Source organism: Diabrotica undecimpunctata, chromosome 7, assembly GCF_040954645.1.
Source record: "Diabrotica undecimpunctata isolate CICGRU chromosome 7, icDiaUnde3, whole genome shotgun sequence".
Taxonomy (NCBI): Eukaryota; Metazoa; Arthropoda; class Insecta; order Coleoptera; family Chrysomelidae; genus Diabrotica; species Diabrotica undecimpunctata.
Genome location: NC_092809.1, coordinates 109,579,357 through 109,603,281, shown reverse-complemented (window position 1 = coordinate 109,603,281; position 23,925 = coordinate 109,579,357).

Here is a 23,925-nt window from a genome sequence, read left to right as displayed (position 1 = left end):
AGAGTAAAATAGAGACAAATTTCTCACGGTTAAGAAAACATATTGAAGGTTTTGAAGTTGTTTAGAGCGGCAGCATCAAAGATAAGAATGGCTGTAATAATTTCTTTCTTTCGCCATGAGATGAGAAAAAGAAGAGGTAAACTACGAATAATGATTCAGAGTCAAATTCCTCAAAGTAATCAAAGTGAAAGGCCGAAGAAGATATGTTGAGAGACTGTTGAGAAGGCATGACCGCAATTGGATTTGACATTTTCATCACTTAAACTAGAAATATGTGGAGAAATCTATTTAAGGAAGATAACCCCACACAACACACATTACGAGTCCAACAGTATTAAATACTATAAATAGAGAGTTAGAACTTATAACAACGATTAAGAAGAGAAAGACCTCATACCTAGGCCACAACAAAATGGCAAATATAACCTGCTACGAAAAATAATTGAAGCAAAGATAGAGGCCGACAGGAGTAGGCAGAAGAGCCATGTCATAGCTTCGCAATATCAGAACTTGGACGGGTATGAACGTTCAACAATTAACAAGAGTGGCGCAGAATAGAGAATATTTTGATGTAGTGATCGTAAACATCCAGTTATCAAGTGCACCATAAGAAGAAGACCCTACATAGGAACAAAATCAGTGTAAATGATGATTTTTATCAACTATACCTCTTTTCTACAAAATTCTACTTAAGCGGAAGGCTCTTTAGATGAAATAACGTCTTTACCATACAGATATTGTTAAGTAGCTGAAGTACATTCAACTAACATAAGTTCCATAACAATGTCTCCTCTAAATTCGCCGTCACCGTACATAATGTAAAAATCAAACATCAAAAGGTTATTAAGTCCGAATTCTTTTCAATACCTTCAAACAGCAAACCATAAAAGCATGTACTCCCCTACTTTATTAAATAAAAAATGAATGACACGAGTAATTATTTCTCTAAAAATACAGTCATTAAATTTGTTCTGTATTTCAGAAGCAAATGGAAAAATTACAGGGGTAACATAATTGGAATTTAGGGGTTGAGGGTAATCTTTCTTGCTGACTAATAATATAATATTGTTAACAAATTGATAAGGAAATTGATATAAAACTTCTACATCGGGAGAATAATATAGGAAATGATGGTAAAAAAATATAACATTAAAATGGCAGTAGGAAGTAAAGTTGACTTTCTAATTTTGACATTTTTTAGTTACAATTTTTAATTTTAGTTTATTTTGAATATTGATTTGAATCATCTTCATCCTTATCATCTTTAGTCGTGCCATGAGAGGCCATAGTTACGTCCTGTTTCAGCTTTTCATGCAGGGTAAAATAGAGGGAAATAGATCGAGAAGAAGACAGAAAATATCATAGGTAGGGAGGCAGTATCATAGAAAATAATCTCTGGATATTACATCTAGCGATATGGCTTTCCATTACTACATCATCAAGGGATATGTTGCTGCTGCTAAGATTTTTGTAAGATTAATTTTTAAACCAATTTTTAGACATGATACAAGAAAACAGTTTCAGCATAATTTTAAACATGGAACTAGTGTATAAATTTTTGACAGAATGATGTAGAGCTTGGAGAAAACATTTGTCTTCACAAATCTCTGTTTTAAACAAAACATTAATCTTTACCCACGAACATTCTGACAATGCTCACAAAGTAAACTATGCTTTTGAGGGAGTTTACACAATTAAACCCCTATCCCTCGATTTTTAATCACGACCATCTCCGATAAATAATTACAAAAAATTGAAACCATATTTCATGTATGATTTGAGCGTTATCGAAAGGACAGGTTACGAATTACTTCTCCCAGATAGTATTTTGTTGTTGTGTGTCGGCTACCACACAGTCCGTTACGAAAAAAGGGCGTAATCGCAAATACAGATCGAAAAGATCCATTATTCCATCTCTCATTAATCAAACTGGCCCATGCGTAAATTTAAAAATCTCGTTAACGAAATAACTCTTGCGTTGTATTTATTGTGAATATAAATTCTGTATGGATGGGTGATGCGAGAGGGTTGGTTTGTGTTTTTAAAAAATCCAAGGGCCACGGACCCTGCTCTCTTTCCAATACTAATCCAATCAATTTTTTGTCGTGTTTATGTACGGGGTGATGAAACAAAGCATATAACAGTGTTATACTCATAATGCTCTGTATTTTCAGCTACTGTTACTTAACAGGGGTCCGTTGCGAAGTACGAACTTACTTTTCTCGACTAATCTCATTTATTTGTCAATTCTACCAAGGTATAACTTCCGATTTTTTTGAAGACGCATCGATTTTTATAATATTTTGGAAATACATTTTATTCACCATCCACATTAAAATCTATTCTATGGCATTATCTGCTGATTATTTTTAAAGGTGTAAACTACCAATTTTTTTTAAAATTTTTGTCATGTATTTAATTGAAAGTGAAAAAAACGAAATCGGTTCATATACTCGTCATCTGGTAGATCAGAAGTACTGTTCTGGCACAACTGCTATAAATGCAAGAAGGATGGTTATATAAAATATCTTTAGGCTCAATATTTAAAACGACACGACCTGGCCAGACATTTGCAAATTTTACAGAGTTGTAACAAGGCAATCTACAAAGATGTCCACGTACACTAATACTAGAAAATCAAATTTAGAACTCTTACTAAATGCCATCATGAACGATTACTAGTTAACTAAAAACAGAATAATTCAAATTAAAAGAGGTGTCCTTACTTACTATATACTGAAGGAAAACTTTAAACAGTACACCAAGTGATTAACAACAATGTAATAAACAACAAATTTTGTACCATTTTAAGGGTTTTAACATAAATATGTAGGGGATTGACTCATGTACATCTGGTGAGTATTTAACCACATTGCTTTTTTAACCTTTAGTCCAAATATAATCTTTACGTTTGTATTTACTAACGTGGGAATACTTATTCCAAGTAAATGCACTGATGATGGACTTCTAAGTCCAAAAATATTCTTTTGTAATGTAGCTAGAAAGGGTCTTTTTATTATATCTTTTATAAAGGATTTTTACATAACACTTTTGTTATTTGTCGTACACAGTAAACTACAGGAATTTTATTTTCCTTGTGTAGTTAAAATAAATAACTAAATAAGGTCATAATATACGTAAAAAATATTAAATATAATAAAAACAAAATACTTATAAGGTTAAGTGCCACCATAATGAAAATTTTAATGTCCTCATTGGCCGATCATTTTTTAGTATTTCTAGTACTTTCATTTTTCAAAATGTGAGTCCACATTGGAGATTCGCGGCCACCAGCAAGATTTTTATCACAAAATGCCTATGAGAGTGCAAAGTGGCATCACGCCTTGACTATTTTTGTTGTTAACGTGTCGACAAATCTAACAAGCGAAGGCGCCGTCACCGTGGCTTGCGTTTTTCTTGTGTCAGTACTTAGATTAGAGCGGTACAATGCAGTCGTACGAGAAAGAGCAAGAAAACCTTCGACACGAATCTTTCGTACGAGTACCAACCAACTGATTCTAGTGACAATGAAAATGAATCGAGTACTCTGGAACAGAAAAAAAAAGAAAACGTGTGGCCGGAAATACCAAACCGTTGCGTTGGGACAAGATGTATGGGCGTCTACCAGTAAAGGAAAAGAATATACGAATTTCGAAGAACATGTTGATGCTGCTATAGAATCTGTCATTGCCCAACATTCTGAAGTCTCCTAACAGAACATTTTAGAAGAACCAGTAGTATCCAATGTAATGAATGAAGCTATTGGCTGGGGACCGGTCAACAGTGAAAATTTACAGAAATTTACGTTTGAGGACTATAATTCTAAAAGTTTTCATACACGATTATACAAAAACTTCTGCAACAAATTGCCCTTTTCATTCTACGAATATTTTGTAGACGATGGTCTTTTATCCGTGATGGTAAATATCAAATTTATTTTGTTCAAATCTTTTCATTGGTACTGGTCAAAGAATGATCTTTATGCAAATAATATCAAAAATGTAATGTCAAGGAATCGCTTTCAGTTATTGTGGAAAACGCTGCATTTCAACGATAATTTAGTAACAACGGATAACCGTTTGCAGAAGATCGTTCCCTTTGTTAGCAGACTGAAAGATAAATTTAAGACTTCCATCGTTCCAGAGGAAAACGTGTGCGTTGACGAACTTTAGTGCCTTCTTAAGAGCGACTAAAATTCAAACAGTATATTGCCAACAAGAGGCACAAATTTGGGATAAAATTATTCAAACTTTGTCTGGAAGGTGGTTATACCTACGATTTTAACGTATATTGTGGAAAAGAGAAAAGCTGAAGGTAGCACCCTACCAACAAATGTAGTCATGAAACTTATGGATGGACTGCTTGACAAAGGACAAACACTTGAGATTGATAACTACTACAGTTCTGTCACACTTGCACATGAACTCCTACACCGAAAAACTTATATGATTGGTACGCTACGTGCAAACCGCAAATGTAATTCCAAAAACGTCATTTCCAAAAAATTAGAAGTAGGCGAACGTGTAGCTGAACAAAGAAATTCGAGCAATCCTTATTCAGAAGTGGAGGGACAAGCGAGATGTGCTGATGATTAGTACCAAATTGGCTGACGAAATCATGACAATTCAGAAGGCACGCAATGATGTAAAGTAAAGAATATCATCGAATATAATAAATATAAAAGCTTCATTGATATAACAGATCAAATGAAAAGCTATAATTCCATTACGTAAAGGAATAAAATGGTACAGAAACTTATCGATGGAGCTCTTGACTAGCACAGCACTTATAAAAGCCTATGTCGCACATCAAAGTATTGCCAATGAAAGCATGTCGATTACCAAATTCAAGGAAGAGGTAATTCGAGACCAATTAGGCGATTTTATTGTCATACTAGTCATTATGGGAAATAGTCACAAACTCAGCGATGTTGGTCGTGCAGGCAGAAAACGATGTACAACGTTTTACGCAAAAATGGTAGGAGATGAAGGAAGGCAAGTAGCACACTTTTATTTACATGTGATGGCTGTAAAAAATTCTATTGCCTTGGCTGTTTTTTTGCCATACATTCCGTGACAACAAATTAAATTAGTACTTTAGATACTATTTTGATATACTGTTATTATGATTTGTTTTATGAAAATAAATCTTATTTTGCATAAAATGTGTTCTTACTATGAATATATAACAAAAAATATATAATTACGCAATCGTTACTTATAAATGTGAGTCCTCGTTGACATCTCAGACGCACAGGTCAAGTATGCTTTCTAGATCATCTGCCGGACTCAAAATATCTCCATGTATTTTAAATGAGTTCGAGACGCCGCTGTTAAGCTACACATGTGTTGGCCTCTCATGGCACTTAACCTGTTAAATATGCACTAACTACTTTTCCAAACCCAGATAGAACCTGGTTAAGTAAGGTACACGTTTGTCTATTAGGTGAAACGACCTCTTTGAAATGTACAATTTGCTTGCCCTGTTACTACAAACCCCTCTGTCCCCTATTCATATTACAATTGTATATGTCGTTGTTATTATTCTGTCATCAAAAACTTTTACTCATACATCGCATCTTTTAACTAATTATTGGTTAACAAATATTTCTTTATTTTGTACGTAAGGAGCAGGATTGTTTGTCGAGAATACAACGTAGTTGTTTTATTGTTTGACATACGTACAAAATGTTGTGGTTAAATTAAAGCTCATCCACCATCTTGCACCAAACTAATATAATAATATCTTTTGAGCAAGCAACAACAACAAAACCGGCAACATAAATATCAAATTCGCGAAGTGTGAGAATTGTTTGGGTTTAGAGTCAAAGTTGCCCCTTACATGAGTATAAGATAAATAACCTGTTCCGTTGTTATTGCATGGTATAGGTGCACATTGTTTATATAACAAACGTTAAACTTTACTAAACTTGGGCGTTTCTATTGATTGGATAAACTTGGGAAGTGAGAGAAAGACAGCGCCGTCGACAGAGCGAGAGCCAGAAACACTAAAATCGAGGAAACCTACAAACTTATGAACTAATTAAACTATCCTACTCTTGCTATCCTATGACAATAGAGATATGTAAATGTAGATTAGGTACAATTTATTAGTAGCACGCCCGTCGTCTTCTTAGTTACTATTCAATTACCTTCGAGGTACATTTCGAACATGCTGGAGAAATCTCTGCTACCGGTGCGCCCGTCTAATGGAATTCTGTTTTGTCTAATTCACAAAATATAAACACACGAGGATCGCAAAAAGATATTTTCTCTCTCTGCCTCAAACCGTTCCATTATTCAGTTTTTATTATTAAATATATATCGATCCTACTAAATTAATGTGGCTGATAGACATTGGCCAGTAGTCCAGTTTACCAAGGTTTATAGTCCAGTAAGTAATAGTTCAGTTTATCAAGTTTTATAGTCCAGTAAGTAATAGTCTAGTGTATCAAGGTTTATAGTCCAGTAAGTAATAGTCTAGTTTATCGAGGTTTATAGTCCAGTAAGTAACAGTCTAGTTTATCAAGGTTTCAAGGGTCCAGTAAGTAATAGTTCAGTTTATCAAGGTTTATAGTCCAGTAAATAATAGTCCCGTTTATCAAGGTTTAAAGTCCAGTAAGTAATAGCCCAGTTTACAGAATTTTTCATATAACAATGATTATACGTCATTTAAGATTTACGACGTCAGAACCCCACAGCGTTGCCAAAACATCAGTTGTAAGTAAGTGAGGAATTTTTAAAATGTCAACTATTTGTCAACCTGTTATATTAACAGTAAATACAATTAGTTTTAAGACTACTGCAACACACTACAATACATAAGAAAACATTTTAATACAAAATTAGATCTTCTACTTTTTAAACTCACCCCTTTTAGAGCATTAATAGTAAAAACGTCCCGCCATTATTTCTTGTTCAAAACATTCCAGCTAATATGAAAACTTATCAGCTTTCTACAGACTATTTAGTTGTTTTGGCATAGCACAATCACAATACACCACAATAATTAGTTTTTAAAGTTATTAATCTAAATTTAATATGTATTTATAAATACAATTTGTTAATATATAATATATTATGATCAAATTGTGTAAGAAATCAAAACATAAACAAAATTCTTACTCTAAAAAAGCGGCAACACTTTATACAATTTTACCACAGGCTGAACTATCATTAAAATTTAAAGTATTTCCGTATCATTTGCGTACAATTGTCTAATCTATTTAATTAAAATTATTATTTTGTGGAATATTAGACTTAGAGAGGTATTTCATAAAATTTATATTATTAATAATAACAAATGTTTTTGCTTATTTAATCAATATAATTCTAAAATTCCCAATATAATTATGATTACATTTTTCTGATTATTATACCATGTTGACGCCTATGAATAAACGAGCAGTTCAGTATGGGTTTCGTATTATTATCTGTGTTAGGAAAATTTGAACTCTAAGGTTGACGTTTTGGAAATTTTAAATATAAGTGACGTCACTTTATATAAATTGTGACGTGCAACGTTTTTACTTTGAAAAATGCTATATCAAGTTTTTCATCTCCGATTTCCTTGAAGAAGCATCGATTATTTTAACACTAGCTAGGGAATACCTCATCAAGCCAAATCTACCTTATGCTGATGTTATTTGTATTGAAATTTAAACATGCTAACTATGCAGTATATTTTATTATTTTTGGTTTTGCGTTCTTTTTCATTATATACTTCTAAACACCTGAATTAATATTAACACTTAATTAATCTATTTATATAAAAGGTTATGATGACAAGTCACATCGTTTGTCCAGTAAACTAACGACGCCATCTAGGAAAGAAATCTGAACTACCACCATTTGACATTTCAATCATATTTTGTTCTTGAACCGATTAACGTATCGTTTATCGTTAATAATACTGTATTAATTACATATTAATATAATTAATAATTAATTTTAATACTATTTTTAAGGTAAAATTTAATACGAAATAATTTAAAGCTTTATGTTAGTTTAGATTTAAAATCCTAACGCCATCGCCATCTGAACTACTGAACTACTGACATTTCAACCTATGAGTCAATCATATTTTGTTTTTGAAACGATACGTTTAATTAATAATGCAAAAAAAAATAATTACATATTAATATAATTAATAAGTAATATTATTAATATTTTTAAGGTACGATTTAATACAACATTAAATTAAAATTATCTGACATATAAAATATAAAATATTTATTTGTCAAATACTGAATAAAAAGTTATCAGTAGTAATATCCCTAGGACATTGATAACAGACGAGATAATTTCATGACAATCGAAAGCTCGTTCCTTGGTAACAGCACGAAGCCGAAGGCTGAGTGCTGTTACCAAGCAACGAGCTTGAGAAATTTGTCATGAAATTATGAGGCATTCATCAATGTCCGAGGGATATTCGGCGGATAATTTTTCGAAAAAAAAAAAATCATAACTCAACATAACGAAACATTTATTTATTAAAAGTACAGTTAGTGAAAGTACAATTATTAAAATTTAAGTTAACATTAGATTCGTTGCTGTTCTCTACTATAGAAGATCTATTACCACGCATAATATTTAAAATCTTGTTATGGTGTTTTTTATTTTTTCTTTGATTAGCGCATTTATACTTTGAACATTCTCATTGCCGAAACGTGACATTTTGAAATTTATTTGGATGAAGTTGTCAAACTCGATCGTGTTGTCATAGGGATTGAAAATTGCACTGAATGCAATTATCAGTCTAATGTTGACATGATTGGGTGAAATTGTTCCACATGACACAAAAGGACGAAATTTGAATGGTTGTTAGAACAGTCGAAAAATTATCTGGAAAATAAATTGTGTTTATTGTAGTTCGTTATTATGTTGTAGGTTATCGCGAAATCAAAAATATAACCTAAATATTTTTGTTTAGTGTAGGTTAGAGACATCAGTATGATGTTTAATGTTTATAAACCTAATGTGCGAAAATATAATATTTGATGCAGAATTGAACATTTAATTTTTTATAATGATAAAGACTTTTTTAAAAGGTTAAGATTAAGTAAACAAACAGTGATCTATATTCTGAGAAAATATTGTAAATAGTTGTTAATAAATGATTATAAAAGTAGGTGTAGACATGTTTGCATTTACTTAGTTTCATCATCATCATCATCATCATCATCATCATCATCATCATCATCATCATCCAGCCTTTATTTATCACGTCCACTGCTGGACATAGGCCTCCCTTAAACTCCTCCATTCTTTGCGATTTTGTGTTCTTTGTTGCCAATTTTTCGTGGTACGCCTGATGTCGTCAGCCCAACGTGTAGGTGGTCTTCCTCTACTACGTTTGTCTGCTCTTGGCCTCCAATGTGTAATTTTGAGTTTACCAAAACAGTCCAGTTTACCAAAACGAGTCCAATATGAGTTAGTTTAGGGACTCAATATATTCATAATCTTGATAATTAAAAAATGAATCAATTAACTTTTTCAAGAGATATTGGTACTATTGATTCAATAATACTAGTATCGGATTCCAAAATCAAAAATATGCACATAGTACCTAGGTGATCAGATTCTTTTAATAATTATAAAATACGTTCAATTATATATAAAAAAGACTCAGTATACAAAACTCCAGAGTGTAGTAGGAAATTTTCAAAACTTTCAATAAATCTTCTATTATAATATATGGAATATTGATTTTAAATTCTGACAATTGCGTGATATTTCTTGGATATGTTTTTCCAGGTACCTACCAGATAGGGAGATAATTAAATGGAGATAATAGAAATGGGTTCTTACAAGGAGATTCTGATTAAAATGTAAAGCCATTTTTAAGAAATCCACTAAACAATCCAATTTCTATAATAAGTTTCATATTAGAACCACATATGCAACATAACTTTTTATGAATGGAGGAGAAGGTTTAGGTACTATTTCATCCAGTGGAAGTGGCTGTAAGGTTGAAAAGATTCAACCGTTCTAATCTAAAGGAACATTCTACGATTATAACCTAGCGAAAGATCAAAATTAAGACAATTTTAAAGATGAATTGCTAAAAGAAGACATTACTAAACTTTTTGAAGTTGAAGATGTTTGAGCTAACTTTATTTAATATTTTAGTGTTATGGAAAAATCTGAGAAGAATCATTAAACAGGTGTTCTTTTATTCTTTATTAAATTTTTCTTTACATAATTTAATTATGTAAAGCCACCACATATTCCATATTCCTGCCACCACAAATTGTATACTTAAAAGAGATATTAAAACATTATTGTGATTTCTTTGACAATTAATTAAATATTGGTGTGTTCCGAAATAATTTTTACATTTATGATACAGATAAGTAACCGCAACATAATTTGAGGTGAAAAGACGGGTACATTTTATTTTATAAATACATGTCTATCCTTCTGATAACTATCTGTCAGATAGGACAATAGTTAAATAGGAGGACCTTAAATAGGAGGAAGACAGAAAAAATTTATTGGAGTGATTGTAGATCCAATTGATTGGATCCCCTATCGCATGGTGACGGTCAAAATCACTAGTATTAATATATTACATTTTCATTATTTCCTAATTCTTTACATTTTTTGCTGTCTTGACAATGTGGCAACGCTAGGCAAAAAGGACAAGGTCAAATTGGACAGTTCAATGACGATGTCGTACCGCATATTAAGTTAAAAACAACAATACTAGGGCATCCTAAATTGAACATCTAAATCATCTGAGTTCTCCAAATTTTACTCGTTTCTGTATGTAATTTCCAATCAACATAATTTTTTATTGCTGTATTGTTATGTGTTTTCACAAAAATCATTTTACGATACTTTTGATCTAATTTTATGTATCGCTATAACAATACTATTTGAGAGAATCAATATATAAATAGACCAATAGTCAATTTATATAAATAATTTTTATATTAATAATGTTTACACTATCTCTCTCTAATTAGTGAGACATTAACCATTTATGCATATAATTACGGAATTGGCATTATATTACATGTAATTCTAATTATTATTTACAATTTATTTATACGTAATTATACTAATAATATTTAATTTTAATATGGTGTTATTGGGGTATTTTTCGATCGATATTAAAAATAACTTTTTAGGACAGTTTTAAAAGTTTATGAAATTGAAACAAAAAAGTTTTGACCACTGTATGAATTTATTATTACACATCTATCTAGTCATAAGTAAGTAGTGTCTTATAAAAAACTATCGAAGTCTTTGGATATATTAGACAGTTAGCTAATTGGACAATATGAAGGAACTTCTGTCGTCTGACGTTTTAGTGATGGAAAAGTAAATTGTAAAAAATAATTTAAGACTCACTTACGTAATAACCTACCTGGGCAGTCTCAGTGGGGACTCGTTATAAATACAATTAGAATAAATACAATATAATAAATAATACAATAAAAAATACAATAAATTTTTTCGCAAAATTGCCACAAATATTGGTTGTTCTATTTTTAAGATAAGATTAAATAAACAAAATAATTTAAAGCTTTATGTTAGTTTAGATTTTAACACCTAACGCCACTTTTTTAAGAGGTTTAGATTAAGTAAATCGACAGTGATCTATATTCTGAGAATAAATTGTAAATAGTTGTTAATAAAAGATTATACAAGTATGTATGTATGTTCTACCTCTTTGTCTTCACTTAGTTTAGGCATTCAATTTTTTAATAATCTTGATAATTAAAAAAAAAACTTAAATGGAGATGATAGAAATGGGTTGTTACTTGGAGATTCTGATTATACAGTGACGCCATTTTTAAGGAGTGCCCTAAACAATCCATGAAGACAATTTCTATAATGAATTCCATATTAAAACCAGATATGTAACCGAACTTTTTATGTATGGAAAAGAAGGTTTAGGTACTATTTTATCCAATGGTAGTGGCTGTAAAGTTGAAAAGATTCAACGGTTTTAATCTAAAGCAACATTCAATAACCTAGCGAGAGATCAAAATGAAGACAATTTTGAAGATAAATTGCTAAATCAAGACATGATTAAAGTTAAAGATGTTTAAGCTAACCTTATATAATATTTTAGTTTTATGGAGAAACTCAAAAGAATCATTAATATACATGTATTATTGTTTTAATCCGTATTAAGTTTTTCTTACGTAATTTAATATATTCCTGCCACCACAAATTGTGTAATCAAAAGAGATATTAAGAGCGTAGGCGCAAAATTTCGGGCCAATGCTTTTTAAATGTACTCATTTTTTTCGAATCCAGAGAAAAGTAATAAATATTTTTGAAAAATTTAAACGCACAGTGAAAGATTTCGGCCCTCTGTAATAATGTAATCTTTCATTCTGCGTTTAAATTTTTCAACAATACTTATTAGTTTTCTCAGGATTCGAAAAAAATGAGTGTGATTTCTTTGATAATTAATTAAATATTGGTGTGTTCTGAAATAAATTTCACGTTTATCTTACGGATAAGTAACCGCAACATAATTTGACGTGAAAAGACAGGTACATTTTATTCTATGAATAAATGTCTATCCTTCAGATAAATATCTGTCAGATATGACAATATTTATCTGGAGAAGAAAAGAGTGACCCTTTTATGCAAGAAGATTATTATTTTAAAAATTTAATTTTTAATTCTTTTGAAAGATTGTTGATCCTAAAATATTGGCCGCGAATTTTGTGATCGGTAAAAAATTGTCAAACTAGAATTGTAATGTAATGTTTATTTATGGACTTGCCATTTTTTACAAATCAACCTCAATTTAGCTTAAACTATTAAAGCACAATGCGATTACATAAAAAGGTATTTTCGATCTTATTCTTAATAGTACTTAGTGATAAATGAAAATAATCATTACTATTGAATTTGTTTGCATTTATACACATTCTCTGTAAGGGTTTATTTACAGTTCGATTATGAAACTCTAAATACAATAAGTCTTGGGATCTGGTGTCTCTACAGGGAGTACGGAAGTAAACCTTTTCCAAAAGAGCACTAGCATCAATGCATCCTCGTATTAATTTATATATAAATGCTACTTCTAGGAATATTTTCTTTTCTTCAAGAGTAGGCAATTTAAGTAAAGATTGCAAAACAATGTATTTAATTTCATTTACAGGTATTCTCAATTTAAAAGCAATAAATCTTAAGAACTTTTTCTGTACTCTTTCTAATATATCTTTTATAATGAGGAAACCAAATATTGCTACCATATACCAAAACCGACCTAATAAGGGAACAGATATTTTTGAGACAATAAATATTATCAAATTCAGAGAGGCTACGTTTCATGAAACCTAAAAGTTTCATGGATCTAGTAGAAACTTAAGAAAAGTGGTCCCTGAAACTTACTATAGGGTCAAAAATTACCCCAAGATCCTTAAATGTTGTGGTTACCTCTAAAATATTATGGATAGAACTTGAGTTCTATTTGTGAGATAGCTCTTCATCCAGCCTAATAATCTTTCATGTAAATCAGCATTATAAAGTTTAGAGATGAGGACAGTATGATTAACTCTATCGAATGCCTTCGAAAAGTCGGTGGAAATGACATCAACCTGGTCGTGGTCATACCCTTCAAGAGCATCTAACAAAAATTCTTGTAAAACTAAAAGATTGGAAGTAGTGGAACGTCCTGGAATAAAACCATGTTGGTCTGGTATTAAATTAGGATTCAATAATGGACCAAGTTTTGCAGCTACAATCCCTTCAATAGATTTATCAAAAACTGAAATTTTAGATAAAGCTCGGTAGTTTTCAGTATTTTCTCTATTACCATCTGGATAGACTGGGGTAATATAACTTCTCTTGAACTGGTAAGATACCTAAGCTCAATGATAAACTAAATGTTTTTTGCAAAATATAACTCAGAATAAATTAAATATGAACAATGGGAACAATTATCAGTTCCTCAACTTACTTTTAGATCAATATTAGATATAAATTCAAATACAAATTAAAAAATTTACTAAACAAATTTGCTGTATTTTGGGAATTATCAGAAGTTATATTCTCATATTTCATTGTGTTTTGCAAATCAAAACATTTTCTTTTATTATTTACATAATTCCAAAAATCTTTTTTATCATACATAACAGTTTGTAAATTATTTAGGTGAATCTGATGACATGTTTTGTAACAATCCCTAATTCTTGACGCAAATTAGAAAAAAGATAATAATCTTTCTTAGATCCTGTCATTTTGTATTTTGCATGAGCAATCTTCTTTTGAAATAATATTTTTTTTAAATGAATAGTGTACCATTTCGGAAATTTTGAGTTTTTGCATCTTGTTTTTAGTTTTTAGTATGAAACAACAGACAAAAATATTATTTTGTTTACATCCTAGCTTTAAATAGGAGGAAGCCAGAAAAAATTTAGTGGGGCGACTGTAGATGGCGATTGGTTGGATCCCCCGTCGCATGGTAATGGCAAAGTACTAGTTTTTTCAGAAGATTCCTGTAAAAAAATATAAAAATATTCAATAAAAGGTAAAAACAAAACAAATTCCGTACGCATACACAAAGCTGAATTATGATACAGGCAGCAGAATAATTATATTTTATATCGAAAATATAATTTATTGATATACCTAGCAATAAAGAAATAAAAGGAAAATAAATGAACGCTAGAAACCAACGAAATTATATGTTTAATTGTAATGCCGACGTCGAGAAGAGGAACATAATTCTACCAGGCACATTAAATAATTGTATATTGGATCACCGGACAGACTTTAGATTGTATGCTATAGGGGCACCATTAAAGTACGAATGAGGAGCTTAATTGATAAAATTCAACTGTATAAAAGATTACGGTCAGACCTCAACAACGATTATTTAACATCCACGTAGTTATTACAGACCATCACTCAATGGTTGATTTTGTTATATTTGCTCCCCGTCGTATAAATTATTGTGTGATATACCTATCTCTCTCGTTGTAATAATAATGTTATTATAAGCAATCAATCATTCCGATATGTTAAAGTCTAAAGAAAACAAAAATCCGAACAAATTATATACTTCTTTGAGTTAATAACAAATGATCTCAATTAAGCAGAAAACCGTAAAATATTCTCACTATTTCTGCACTGCCTTTTTGTAATTATGTATAGGATGCACTAGAAAAGAACTTTATTTCGCACGTTATTGCTTTTGAAACTGTAATAGAAGAGAAAATACGATAAATCCTATTGCAGTATAACGCAAATTGCTTAATCATGATATATCTGATCTGTTACTAAAAAATCTAGCCAATGAAGGGGTAACGAAGTGAATTAGAATAGATACTTTCGACTCAAATGGAAACTTAATGAATTTATCTGTATAACAAAAACCAACAATACCTAGCCTTACATACCTTCATGTCTACCTTAATGCTCTACAATCAATGTGAATCCCCGTGTTCTTCGTGAATCTTTTCGATGTTTTGGGCCTAGATACTTTCTACTCAAATGGAAACTTAATTAAATTATCTGTTTAACAAAAACCAACAAGACCTAGCCTTACATACCTTCATGTCTACCTTAATGTTCTACAATCAATTTGGATCCCCGTGTTCTTCGTGAATCTTTTCGATGTTTTGGGCCTATTTTAGGTGTTTTTTTTCTCGCCAATTCTGGACTTTTATATTGGAATCCTATATTTAAACAGCGACACTAGAAACTGAAAATCCATAATCAATTAAAAGGTAAACATATATTATGAACTGAACAGATGTACAAAAACTTCAGACACATCTGTTTAGTTCATAATATGTACACAAACGATGTAAGTTAAGAAGTGACTATGGGATAGGAATTTCAAAAATTCAAACTGTCACAAATGTTACAAAAAGAAGTGAATTGAAAATTTTTAAATTATGTTTTGGATTAAATCTCATGTAATACTGAAAGGACGAATTGAAGAATTCTGAATATGGCTTATTTGTATGAGTATTTGATTTTGTTTTCTTACTGTTTAGTGGGTTTCGGTTTTTATTCTCTTGTATTCGTCCCAAGCTTCTTCATTCTTTAAACGTCGTAGAAATGCCGTTTTCTATCCAATTTTTAGTTTTTACATAAAGAGTCAATTTTTTAAAAAATTAACCAATAGTTTACACTAACGCTTTGTCTATATCGATTACAGCTTCCTCTGTTTCTTCTTCATTCTTGAAATTGATTTTTATTTTCAGTTGTTCCGGTGTTTCAATTTTTCCATCTGTTAATAATTCTTTTATTTATTCAAATATTTCTCCTTTATCTCTTCCTATATTTTGGGCTAGTTTATCCAGATCTGATCCAGATATCAGGTTTCCCCCGGTATTTCCTTTTTTCTTTGAGTCTCCGTTTTTTGATTTCCCCTTGGTTCATTATATTTATGTGTCTATACTACTTAGTTGCATTATTTGAATTTTTGATTATATCAATTCTTGTTTTAATTCTTGTTATAATAATAATCTCAGTTTTTATCCGATTAAATTTCGTTGATCCTGCTATTTTTCTCAATTGCTTTATCCCTACTGTTTTTTTATGATATACAGTATTGTACGAATTAATAGAATCACAGGCTGTTTTAATGAAAAAACCAGTTTTTTAGAAAAAAATTATATTTTCACAAAACTATAAAGCTAGTTTTTGCATAGATTCTACGAGCTGCTGACAGTTCCCAGATATTTTTTCATCTCGAAACCAAACCAGAATGACCGCTTCTTTCTTTTTTATTTTTGTAGTACAGTCGATTTTGCGCAGTCTAGCTTTGCAAATTACCCATAAATTTTTAACGGGGTTGAGATCTGGCGAATTCCCGGCCAATCTAAAACATTAATCTTCTTATTTTTGAAAAATTTTATCATTACCTCTGACATGTGACAGGGAGCAGAGTCCTGTTGAGGAATCGCTCCTCCTAGTTGTTGACATTTTTGGAATTCTGTGTCGAAGCGGTGTTTCAACACGGATTTGTATTTTTAGCTGTTCATCATGCTTTCAATTGGTACCAAAGATCCAACCCCTATGTATGAAAATCATCCCCAAAACATTATTTCGACTGGATGTTTTACGGTTTGATCCATATGAGATGGTGTATTGAGTGATTGTCAGACTCCCTAACGAATGACGATCGCTGTCCCTAAACTATAAAGTGAGTTTCTGTAAATAGGACTTTTCTTCTGTCATCTGCAGTCCAATCAGAGTATTTTTTGGTCCACAATAGCATTTGTTTCTTCATTCGTTCAGTTAGAAGCTGTTTTTTTCTGTGGACGCATTGCTCCTACTGTCATCGAATGCCATAGTCTGTGGACTAGTACGCATTTCGATGCGCATCGCCGCGCCTCGAATTTTCCCATTGGCTCTTGACCTGGAAATCCCTATTTATCGCTCGAACAGCGCATATAAATATTGGCGATTTTCAGGTCAGCCAAGGCAGTTCCTTACGGGCTCTCCGAGAGCTTAGTGCTCTTGGGGCGCTGCTTCCTGCTGTTCCAATTATACTCTGTGGCTGAGATATTATTCCACTACAATCTGATGTTTTATTTCGACCTATATTTTCGTCATGTAAGAAATATCTTGTCTTTTTCAAGACAAGCCTTCAGAAGACCACGACCTGATGCTTTATTTCGACTTGGTGTATCTTTGTCATGTAAGAAATATCTTGTCTTTTTCAAGACAAGCCATCAGAGGATAAATATTTTCCAAGTCCATAACCCGAAAATGGACTTAAGTAGAGGAGCTCTCGACGACTACTCCGAAGCCCTCTACAGAGCACCCGGGGATTTCAGAAGATGGTTAGACCCTTATTTGCTCCCGCGAGGTGACATGGCGCCCGACAACGTGGATTATTCCGAACCTGCGACCCAGCTCGCTTTACAGAACGCAACGCACCATTGACTTCAACATGGGTTGAAGTCAAGAGAACAATGGGGAGAGCTACGGAGGTTAGAATACTATACTCTAACACTCCGCCATCGAGCTCTGTAGCAGTCCTGATGCCTTTCGTGTGCCAGATGTCTCAACGAGTCAGCCTTCTTCAACGCTTGAAGCCCCGGAAGCTACGGAGATCCTGAAGTAGCCACAGTCCCTGCCTGCCCTCCCCGAAATGTGGCGATACCACGGAGGCCCGGGCAAACTCGCCTACGAAACCCCAGGATAAAGTGGATGGGAACCTGATTGCAGAGAAGAAGACAAACCGCTGAGAGAAATGGTACACCGACCGTGGATGGAGCCTACCACAGAGGGAGATGCAGTAACATCCGGCCCCCAGGTTCCAGATAAGTGTTGTGTGAGTTTTATAGACAATTTCTTTAATTTACTTGTATTTTCTTGTGTATTTTCACATGTATTTTTAATCAATAAATATTTTTCCCGGCCGCAGAGTCTCCAGAGGAGGGGGGATGTCATCGAATGCCATAGTCTGTGGACTAGTACGCATTTCGATGCGCATCGCCGCGCCTCGAATTTTCCCATTGGCTCTTGACCTGGAAATCCCTATTTATCACTCGAACAGCGCATATAAATATTGGCGATTTTCAGGTCAGCCAAGGCAGTTCCTTACGGGCTCTCCGAGAGCTTAGTGCTCTTGGGGCGCTGCTTCCTGCTGTTCCAATTATACTCTGTGGCTGAGCTATTATTCCACTACAATCTGATGTTTTATTTCGACCTATATTTTCGTCATGTAAGAAATATCTTGTCTTTTTCAAGACAAGCCGTCAGAAGACCACGACCTGATGCTTTATTTCGACTTGGTGTATCTTTGTCATGTAAGAAATATCTTGTCTTTTTCAAGACAAGCCATCAGAGGATAAATATTTTCCAAGTCCATAACCCGAAAATGGACTTAAGTAGAGGAGCTCTCGACGTTAACTCCGAAGCCCTCTACAGAGCACCCGGGGATTTCAGAAGGTGGTTAGACCCTTATTTGCTCCCCCGAGGCGACACTACCATTCATTAAAAGTCTTTTTCAAACAATTGAGTCATGAATCACTACCTCCCTCGTTGGAGCTCTTGGCTTGTTTTTCTTGGGTCCAATTTGCTCTTTCGAAGTAAAAATATTTCATATGCGGGTGTTGTTTTTCTCTTTCTTCCGCATTTTCCTAATCTTTTCACAACCATTGATCCCGTTTCTCGTTTACGCTTCAAAATCTTGCTTACTATCCACCGAGTCACTCCACACGTTTTTGCGATTTCTCTTTGTGACATATAAATGTGTTCACTTAACGTGATAATCTTTTCACGATTTCTAGGCGTAATATCCATGATGGCATTAAACGAAACAACACAAAATAGTACAAAATAAGACAAACTTAATAGGAAATGTCCTTAAACACCTTCAAATAAAAGGCAGAGAAAATTAAGGTTATGTTTTTAATACTTGGTCAGTTGTAAACATGTGGACAGTGTTACCAACTGTGAATATTGAAAAATGTCACAATGATTCCATTAATTCGCAGAATATTGTAGATTACTGCTTTGTTCACCCACGTTATATAGTAAAATTTTTTCGTTGCCTTTACTCTCTTTTTCATTTTTCCGTTAGGGTTCTGTCATATTTGTTTCTTTAAGGGCGGTTATAATCACGTATTTGTTTACTTGATACTTATTTTCGGATTTGTTATTTTTTCTTACCTTATATCTTATAGATTTGCATTTTCCTATTGGTTCCTATTATTTCTAGATCATCTGCATACCATTATCGCTTCTTACTGATAATTAAAAGGAATAAAAAGTTCCTTTTTGTATGTCAACAACATAAATTGTACAGGGCTGAAAGTATCCATTTGTTTTATAATTTTATGTTAAATATGGATGATCTTTTTTTCGTTTATTTGCATTCTTCAGATTACTCTTTTTTCAATTAGTCTTTTCATAGTAAAAAGAAAGCGATTTCTGTTTTTGCTAACATAAAACAATTGTAATTCGCGACCTATAACGGTAAATAACGACCGTGCTCGTAACGTGTGGCTGGTACGCAGCTAAATATCACAGATCCGCGACGTCAGCATGGAACGTGTTAAACATCTTTGACTTTATCCAGATTTCATGTATGTATTGTTAGGCTCTGATTATTATAGATGTACGCCTAATGATATAAATTTTACTCAATAAATCTAAACAGTTTAAAAAAACATAATATCATTTTTATTAAATTAAAAATAAGGACATTTCCTTTTCCTTCTTGTAATAGTTTTTATTATTTCATTTTTGCATGACAAACTGTAGATTTGAATATATTGATCGCAAGAATTTTAATGTACTATTTGAAATATAAATTTAATTGAGAGCAAAAAATTCTGTTCACGTATTGAGTGAAAAAAACACGAAAGAATAATTACATTAACAATGACAAAACCGAAAAAAAAATGCAATGTAGTCGATATTTACATATAGAACCTATATTTACATTTATATTGTGTTATGCCAATTTGCGTTGTAATCTAGAGTTGAAGGTTGTAATCTATTTTTTGTAGGTTGTCCAATTTTTAACCGCCAGGATATCAAAATAACATCGAATCATGACAAAAAGACGGTTTATATTGTTATTTATGGTATCATCAATATCTCCTACGTTCTATAAGCTCGTGTAATACCCACTATTGGTAACTATTCGTGGAAAATTGTGAAATCTAACAAAAAAGTATTTTGTAGAATATAATATACAGAGATTTCCAGCGGCGTGCAATAGATCAGCGGTTAAGATGTTTGCTTTCTGTCAGAGCGCTTTCATTTCTAAAAATGATACGAGCCGCCACCGTGATTCGGAGGTTCATTCTGTTAGTCGACACTAGGTACCTGAAAAAGGTTAAAAAATGGAATCGGCGACGGAAGCAAAAATGCCATATGATATTATGTATATATATATATATATATATATATATATATATATATATATATATATATATATATATATATATATATATATATATAGCGATAAAGCACTTACTGCTTATAACATCACTAAAAATATAAATCAGTGGAATGACTATAAAGTATTACGGATAATTTAAAATATTTGGTAAATAATTGCAAAACCAAAAATAACTTCGAATTAAAAAACGTGTGAAATACAAATGAGATAAATTATCATTTTATTGAAGTCATGCCAAACATGAAAGCAGACATTGATCTTCTTCTTAGGGTGCCTGTCCGTTTGCTGTGTTGAGGTATACCATACTCTCAGATTAGCAAGCTAGAATATTCTTCTTCGTCCTGGGGCCCTTTTTTCTTTTTCCTTTTTAAACATTAATACACTGATACATTGATTCTATAAAAATATAAAAATAACTCTATGAAATGAGTATTCCCTCAGTTATTTTCTTACCTTTAAACCAGTATCTGAAATTAATAGTTTACATATTATTAATAATATAAAAAGTAAAGCTATTGGTGATGATGGTACTAACATATTAACGCCGCAACTGTGTATTCCTTTTCTTCTACCTTATATCATTAACTTTTACTCAACAAATTAAATTTTTCTCACCAAATGGAAACGAGCACATGTTATTCCTTTACCGAAGAATAAAATTACAGAAATTAAGACCAGTAAGTCTACTGCTTACATTATTAAAAATTTTGCAAAAGGCTCTATATTCAGTTACAAACGTATTTAAAAAATAACAACATTATCCCTACGACGCAGTCTGGTTTTAAGTCCAGGTATGTCTTTCTGCTTTATTAAATATTACAGACGATATTTTTAGTGCATATGATCAAAACAAATATCAATTCTAATTCTTCTGGACTACTCAAAAGCTTTTGATACAATTAACTATAATTTGTTATTCTCTATTTTAAAATATTATGATTTAGAAGCGAGAGCAGCAAACATAATGAAATCCTATCTTTCTAATAGATGTCAAGCAGTAAAACTTAATCAAAATATTTCCTTATTTCTAGATTTTAATACTGGTGTGCCGCAAGGATCTATATTAGGTCCAATTTTATTCTCAATATACACATCTAATTTTCCCTCTGTGTTTTTATCGTGTTCACAGCATTATTACGCCGACGATACCCAACTCTATATGTCATTTTATCAAAATGAGTGTGATTAAGCGGTAAATGCAATAAAGCATTACCTTCCTCATCTGCAGATTTTTTCTCAATATCGTTGTTTAAAATTGAACTCATCCAAAACTCAGGGTATCCTATTTGGGAGGAATCTCCATAGGAAAATATTTTTAGAAAATTATGTCAATAGAATTATCATAGGAAATGAAAATATAATTTTTAGCAAAAAGATTAAAAGCCTAGGGGTTTGGTTCAACGATGATTTAAGGTTTAAACATCACGTAAGTATTTGTTTATAAAGAGCTTACGCCGTTTTAAAATTTCCGTATCAAAGTCGTAATTTATTTAGTAGGGGCACTAAGTCATTATTATGTAATGCTCTGGTTTTATCAAAATTAAATTATTGTGACGTGCTTTACAATGCGTGTTTCACTGAATTTGATTCATGGAGAATACAGAAATTGCAAAATTCTTGTTTACTTTTGATTTTTGGCATCAGGAAATTTCAAAGGATAGGTCATGTCTTCACCGTAGTCAAGTGGCTCAATATAAAAAATGTCGAAAACTACATGTTTTTATCATAAAATCATTAAAGAGAGAGTTCCACCTGTCATGTACCATCGAATATAGGACTGACGTTCCTAATCTTAATTTTATACGAGAATACCCTTACTTTACCTAAACATTCAACCTATTTTTTTAAACGTTCATTCTCGTATTCAATTGCTTTAAATGTAAACAGTTTGTCCTACAATATTAGAAATTTGTCTAGTGTTAAGTTCAAGAGATTAATTTATGAGCAGTTTGTTAGCTGAACAGTAATTTAAAAATTTAAGAATTTAAAAAATAAATATTTTATATTTTATAAATTTAATATCTAATATTTTTATGTTCCATTGTAAAATACATATTTCATTATTTAAATATAGTCTATCTCTCCTATATTCTGGGGGTTAGGTGAAAGAGCAGTTGTATGCAGCTGTTACACAGTGATATACAAACTGAATCTCGCCCTACTAATATAATATTTTATTGTAAAGGAAAATTAATTTGTTAGTTAATAAAAACATTTATCCAGATTTAGCCATACGGCTCACACTCCCTGTAAGGGGAACATTCGCTCATCCCAGATACCTACGGTATCAAAAGGATTGGGCTCTGGTGGGACTCTTTCCATGTTATCGAGTCCTAGGTGACTTGGTACGTCGGTGTATCTCCCAAAAATTTTCGCACGCATCTGGACGTCGAAAGTAGCTCAGCTTTCTACATGATCTTATATAGATGTTCATTTAGACCCAGCTTTTTATGTTTTCTATGAGGTTCTTTGGGATGACTCCAGTGGTAGAAAGAATAATAGGTATCGTCTGGGTACTTTCCATTCTCCATTGTCTCCTTATTTGTATTTCCAGATCTCTGTACTTGGCGATCTTTTCGTTATACTTAACACGCAGATTATTGTTGTTAGATATCGCCACATCGATTAGTGTTGTTTGTCTTGTTAGTTTATTAACTATCACAGATCTGGTCTATTATGTGCTACAGTTTGGTCTGTGAGCACAGTGCGATCCCAGTATAGTTGTCATTCTCAAGCATACTCTCAGGAACATATTGATAATATGGGAGATGGTTTGTTTGTAGAAGTTCCAGTTTAAAAGCTATCTCTTCATGGAGGATCTTCCCTACTGAGTCATGCCGTTCCTTATATTCAGTTGCAGCAAATGCCTGGCAGCCCCCGGTAAGATGTTGGATAGTTTCTTGGGCTTGACATCCATATCGGCATTTGTCGTTTTGGACCTGAGGGTCTTTGACGATATATTTCAGGTAATTTTTGGTTTGTATAACCTGATCCTGAATGGCGAGTAATGAACCTTCTGTTTTAGGGACCATATTTCCTGATGTCAGCCAATAGTTCGACGCAACATTGTCGAGA